Raw genomic sequence first — 7,285 nt, 5'->3', positions numbered from 1 at the left:
CCTGTAACAGCTGATGAGTTCACAAATTACTTAGCTCGCAAAGCTGAGCAACCTTCGAATGGGATGCAGTCATACGGTTATGTTGTATTTGTGAGGGCTGGATCTTCAAAAATCCGGCTTGTGCATACCTCCACCCCTTTTGCATCATTAAACGTTTTTCACCACCACCATCAGCATACTGTTCTTTTATTATCAAACTTTCCGCTCGGGACAGTAAACAGCGTTTTGCCTCATTTTTGTTGCTACATCCGAAGGCGCAACACCCCGGCATCCTCGGCGACCCAGAGTGACTATGTTACGCATGTTTTATGCACACAGAGCAATATCGGACGAACTTAGTCGCAAAACACGCTGGCCGCGCGCCGCCGAAGCCCTGCGATGACTGCGCGCTGTCTGCTCGAGCGGACCATCTAGGGCGGGGCTTGAGCACGTGATCGCAGCTGGCCAATGGGCAGCCCCGCGGCAAAGAGAAAACAGCTGCGGTACTTTCAGAGTTCCAGTGACTTTAGCACAGCCCACTACTGCGCTATTCCCTCAATGCAGAACTTACGTATCCCTCTATTCTCTTCTTTTTGCAGTGTAGTAAAGGTTTGGTTGTATGATGTACTGGCAACACTAACGCCGCAGGCTTGCACAAAACAGCTCTGCCAATGTCGCTGCTCGGACTCCCGTCATTGCGCTGTACGGGTCATGGTATCCTAAACTTCATTTTGGCAGCGTTTCTAAATGTGCGCGGCTACGCTGGTGTGCCGTCTCCACCGTCTGATTCAGTAAATATGGCGATAAGACGGCGCACAGAGTGATAAGGCGTGCACTAACGCTGTCCATCATACGCCTAAAGATGTAACTTAAGTGTCCGAAGAATGTTCTCACTGCGCACTCGTCGAAGCGCGGCAACCTTTGCTCCCTCTGAAAGCCAACTACTACAATCTGCCCCAAACGTCTGGCCATTTTCTGCTGTCTAAACGACAGTCGTACAGACTGCATGCATTTGTTGCGCTATAACCTTAATAAGTTGTCCGAGGCAAGGTACGCACACTGGAACAACCAAGACACAACGTACTGGTGACCAGTAGAGCAAAACATAAAGGGTTGGTAGGTTGGTTCGCCTTTTATAACCATGGCACATACCTACTTCTGGTAAGTGGCTGCGCCACATGTGGTTAGTTCTACGAGACGAAAGCGCTGCGAAAAAATAAATAACAAAAATAATAAAATATCACTGATGAGGGAGGACGTTAAACAGATTAAATCTTCGCGTTCTCACTGCTTTTTTTTTTGTCCGTGGTGATATTTTATTAATCAGACACACAGGTGAATGCAGCGCTGCAAGGGAACAACGCCGAACCTAAAGTTGTATTTTTCCCTGTTCTAACCATTACAAACTCAGAACTCGAACTCAAAAAGCAGAACTCGTCTCAATCAATTATTGCACTGACAAAAAGGGTTTTTCTGTTTCTGTGGCTTTTCGCATGCCACCCTGAATGATTAATTACATTTAAATGAATGCATTCTCGAAATAACTCGCGGCAGCCAGCCCTTCACTGCGCCTGACGAAACAGCAGTCAATATACGTTCTACCCAGCCATAGTGACGTCTGTATTTTCCTTTATTCCTTGAAAGGGTTAGTGAGGAAACCATTTTTAAACAAAAGCAAATCGCGCAGCGTGCGAAAAAAAAATTGATGTCGATCTTCTTCTAATACATAGTTTTTTTCCTTTGCACTAAATCCAATTTGCGTTCTCCGGCACTCTAAGAAACATGAAAAAATATTAACCTAGAAACGTTGCTCACACAGAGCAGAGCAGAACAGGTAACTAATTTTAGAAATGGCAGCAACTGCTTCATTACTGAGGCGTGAGGACTGAGAAATCGCCTTCCGTTTAGACTTTGTTCGTGTTGTCTTTTGTTCTTGCGTGCTATGTTCGCCAAGCATCGCTTCAGAAAGAGCTGCGGCGTGTGGGAAAACTAAAACTCCAAGGAAAAAGGCAGAAAACTAAAAAAGTACTACGCATTAAACCTCCGCCACACGTATCCGCCCGACTGGTCGTTTAAAGTTGAGCGAACTATGCCTGGTCGATTTCTTGCCGGATATTCAAACACGAATCTGTTCCGTTCACTTCTGCTATTCCTCGTGTGCGCGTCAATATTTGGTCGAAGTTATAGCGCTGGCTCGTCACATGGCTGCAAAGCTTAGAACCATGCTTGTATTCTGCACAATTTCCCTTCTTGGTCCTTTCTTTTCCTATAATTACGTTAGTTGCAGTTATATTCGTTTGCTGTTTTTCTCTTTTCTTTTGCTATTATTAACTAAAAGCATGACGCGAGACTTTCTTTTGAAAATTGCGTTTTTGCACGCACTCGTTATCCTTCGAGAGCGTCACGCTACTCTGTGATCATTTCTAACCAGCTGGCTCATGTGGGGAAAAAAAAAGAGCCACAACCCGTGAGAAAACTCTCATTGCAAAATGGAGAAATTGAATAAATAGTAATGGTTTGGTAATGAACATAAAAAAGTAATTTCTCATTAAAATAAACTCGAGCGCAGCCACACGGATACACCGTAAACTCGCACACTTTTCATGGAAACTTCACTATAGAAAGAAAACCTCTTCGTGATCCAGAGATCTGGTTACGTTTAATGGGTCGTCTAGTAAAATTAATACTGTGGCTTTTATCGATTTCGTGCATGTGTGTACTTTACGTCCGTTAAGCGAGATTTAAAGGAATTACAGCGGAATTTGGAAACGTGAAACTACAAGAGCACAGCGGACCTGAAACAGATAAATAGGAATGTAGTTTGTGTCTGTAGTTAACCTGTCGCTAATAAAAGAGCGATATAAAGGATTTCACGTTGAAATCGTGGTCTTGTGAAATCCCCTGTAAAAGAGAACAGGCCTTGTAAAATCCGCTTTGACTGTGGTTTGCACGTTCTTTGCTGAACACAGCTAAATTAAATAGGTTGGATATATAAACTTTCCTCCATAAATGAATAAATTTTCTTTAATAAATGCAATCTTTAATGTTATTGAATAAATTAGGCTTCTGTTCATAGCTCAAAACAAAATAACGGTTTTTACTTGCTGGCAAAAGCGTCCCGTAAATTTTAAAGCTGGATTATCAGCGTTCGTCATTCTGCATATTTAATTATAATTACAAAAAAAACCCTTTCTCATTACACTCGACCACATGACAAACCATGCAAAGCTGACTGAACACCAAATTAAAAAAAAAAAAAAAAAAAAGAAGTGCCTCCACGGCTGCACGAGAAAGCGACCTTTAATATGCAATAATCGAAGACTAATGAATGGAGCTTTCAGCTGCTCAGCAGTGTTAAATTTTTAAAATGCATTTCCAGCCGTGGACCTTATATTGAAGCGTAGTGAAACATTCAAGAAGGCTCAGCGAGGTACTGCACAGGAAGACTGAGCGCATAGAGGCGAGAGTAAGGATGAGTACGAGGACCAAGTTTCTGAAACTATAGGTGTTATCAGGTTTATCACTGCTTCAAGGCATGCAGCAATGTTAGCATCTTCTTTAAGACGGGATCTTATAATGTTATTGGTAACAAAACATACTGCAACTATTTTTAAAATGCATTCCTTCTACTCAAATTGATTGCTTTTGGACGCTAGGTTTGTAAATTTCAAAAGAAATGTTGTACCTTGCATGCTTTTACTGCTGTTACAGTAATGTGGAATCTTCGGCACATTAACTCATGGCGATGGGCTACTTCTTAGCTCTATCATTTCCGGTATTCTGAATGCTTCCCATCTTTTTTTTTTTTTTTTTTTTTTCGTTGATGTGACATAACTGTGATGGGGTGAAAGGGCATCTTGCTGGTCCATCAACGAAAAAAAAAAGATGGAAAAACAAAGAAGTGCCCCAGTTGTTATCTGGATTTTGAAAGATCTTTTGTCATTGATTGCCACAAAGATCAGCTTACTAAGGAAATTATAGATGCGTTCAATATAATATCGCAAAAAATGAGATACGTGCGTAAGTGCTGCCTCAGTGTTGTTATCTCATAAAGAAATAAAATTAGTGTATTATAAACTGTGAATGTTGTTCGGCGATAACGCTGTTTGACTGCTTCCTATATTTCAGTAGTTTTATATCTCTTCTTTATTCTTAAGAAAGTGCTTGCATGGTGGTGCTTGTATTGTCTGGTTTTATGCAATAAAAGTTCATGTGTAAGTTTGCGCCAACCTTGTTTGTTTTTGCTTTGCTTTTTGGTGGGGTTTAACGTCCCAAAGCGACTCAGGCTATGAGGAACACCATTGTAAAGGACTCAGGAAATTTCCACCACCTGGGGTTCTTTAACGTGCACTGACATCGCACAGCACACGGGCGCCTTGCTTTTCGCCTCCATAGAAAAGCAGCCGCCGAGGCCGGGATTCGATCCCGCATCCGTGGGAACACTAGTCGAGCACCGTAACTATTGCGCCACTCCGGCGGGGCCGTCCTATTTGTCTCATTGTGTCTATGTAAGTTTAGCGCTATGTGACAAGTGTAAAATTCAATATTCCCGAGCTACCGGACCTAAAACGGTCCCGTATTCAATACCCTTACGAATACAAACGACCGGGCTATCGAGAGTGTACAAGTTTAAGCTTTCCTTATGCTTTTGTCTTTCTTTGAGTGAAAAATGAGCCTCCAAAGAACGGTTGTTATCTACGCCCAGGAACATCTGCGCATCTATATTCGTTTTTCGTTCGCATAGCTAAAGACTGGAATGACTTGCCTGTCGACGTCGTGCTCCATACAGACCCATCACTGTTTCAAATCATAACTTGAAGCAATATTATGCCCTGAAACCCACTCCCTCATGTAATACCCCTTCAATGGGGCCTTTGAGGTTGTAATAAATAAATAAATAAATTACTAAGTACATATGTACCTCGCTGAAAGCTCAAATTTTGTTTCTCACTCGGGTCTTCTTTCAACAGAGCACAAATAATGCGGTACATAGACTATGTAATACTTCCACCTATGTAATTTACGTTCTATCATGTCCAGGCACTGGCAGTTTCCCCTGGCGCCCTCTTCACCATTATGGCGTCCATCCGCGTCAAAATGCGGGGCACCATTCTATGACAGGCATTACGAATAAAAATAGTGCGTAATTGGCTCCTGAAAATCGGATCACGTTAACGAATCTTTATTTCAGCCAAATGATTCACATCCATTAGTGCAATGGCAGCTCAGTTCAGTATACAATTTCCGCGCGATCTGTGGTCATCACGGCAAGGCGCATCTTGATCAAAATTACGACGACCTAACACACTTCCTCGATTGGTGTGGTGTTGGCTGCTCTTCGGGCTGTAGTTGAATTCTTCAGCCAACAACACCCACACAGATGGTCAGTTTTTACTCATTTCAAAACAGCTCTTCAAGGCTTGCATTACGCCGCTATTTTGCGGCTACTGCTCCTTTCTTATATCATCTCATACCACAATATTACAGCCAAAAGACCTGATATTCTTTTTCAATGGCTGCCAAGACACTGCGGCAAAACAAAAACGACCGTATTGATGAAGCTGACCGATTAGAAGCCTAACTGTGCCAGTGAAAGCTGCTGTCCAAAAGCTGTGAAAGCAAAGTCCAACCTAGGGCACATGATTCGATCTGCTCGGTCTCGGGGAACCTTCCATGGTCGTAGAGAACACTGACGTCAAGGACAGTTTAAGGAATGGCAGGGTAGGTATACTAAACGGCCTCTTAGCTCTAACACACTCTGCACTAAAACTCGCACTTGGCACGAGACTTTACAATATCACGCGGTAGCAAGATGACGCACATGGTAAGTGATAAAAAGTATACGTCGGTCTGTGACTGTTAAATGACCTCTCTCATAATTTGGGTGAGCCCACGCCTCCACATATCCTATTTTTGTGTATATTCCGATGCAATAATATCTTGTCCTTCACCCAGGATCTGCTTGAGGCGTTGCTAATTCACATCAGTTAGTTTTTCATTTTCTACCTCTCACTGATGCTTTGTCATTATCATCCTTATCAGCCAGACTATACATACTGCAGGACGAAGGCCCTTCCCACATTCCTGTAATTAATTCGGTCATGTGATTGCTGCATCCACTTGACCCCTGCGAACTTCTTAACTTCCTCCACCCACCGAACTTTCGGCAGCCCCGGGCCACGCTTTCCTTCCCTTGGAATCCAATTTGTTACCCTAAGCGACCATCGGCGATCCTCTCTTCGCTCTGCATGTCCTACCCATGCCCATTTCTTCTTCTTGATTTCCCCCAGGATGTCATTAACTGGCGTTATTCTTCTCAGCCACTCTGCACACTCAGTTACTCTGCAGCCTCTCTCCTACCTAATAACGTTACACTCGCCAATTTTCTTCCGTAGCCCGCTGCGTTGCACTCAACTTAAGTAGAACCCTCTTCGTCAGCCTCCATGTTTCAGAAGGGAAAATGTTTGGGCGTGTTGGTTCATCGTCAATACTATTGTCCTGTTCCCTCCTCGTCCTTTGTGATTTTGAGCGCTTCGCTGTATTGTCCATGTTTCAGCCCCATATATGAGTACTGGTAGGATTCAACTGTTGTATACTTTCCTCTTGAGCGATACTGGTAAGCTGCTAGTCATAATCAGCGAGTGCTTGCCAAATGAACTCCATCCCAATATTTTTCTCTTAGTCATTTTCTTTTTCACGGTCTGGATCTGCGGTTATTGTCTGTCCTAAGGAGACATGTTTGCCTACCACTTCCACTGCTTCGCAACCTATTGTAAACTGCTTTTCCCTTCCTGGAGCTGTTGAACATTACCTAGATGGTTCACACTTTATTTATTTTCCAAGTTTTCTAAGTAATTAATATCTTGATATTTTTTCAGTGACATGATCTGAAGTAGCAAGTATTACGGCGTATTTTTATAAGCACTGGTAGAAGAGAAAGTTTATGCAGCATCTGCAAAATTAATCATATTGTCACGTAGTGGTGACGAGGTCGACGACACAAATGAAGGGGGTCGATAATTGCACTAAAGAAACTCTTTATTTGGGCTGACTTGCGCCCGCAAAAGAACTAAGCAACTCGGCGGCGGCGATAGAAACAAACGTGCTCGTCGATCGTCGAACAAAGGATACCCGTCACACTCGGCAACGCTCAATTTAAAGGCTGCACAGAACAATCTAGATAACGTCGCAAGCAGCTACCAGCACGGGCTGGAACATTGTGGAAAGACACCCGAGTGGCCGGAACCTTCGAGACAGATCTCGGTGCATCTTGTGCTACAACAAAACTGATAAAGGTGTGACTCGA

This window comes from Amblyomma maculatum, chromosome 2 (assembly GCF_055883805.1).
Source record: "Amblyomma maculatum isolate TAMU_Amacu chromosome 2, ASM5588380v1, whole genome shotgun sequence".
Classification (NCBI taxonomy): domain Eukaryota; kingdom Metazoa; phylum Arthropoda; class Arachnida; order Ixodida; family Ixodidae; genus Amblyomma; species Amblyomma maculatum.
The sequence above is the reverse complement of the archived record's forward strand: the minus strand, read 5'-3'. Positions refer to the sequence as shown.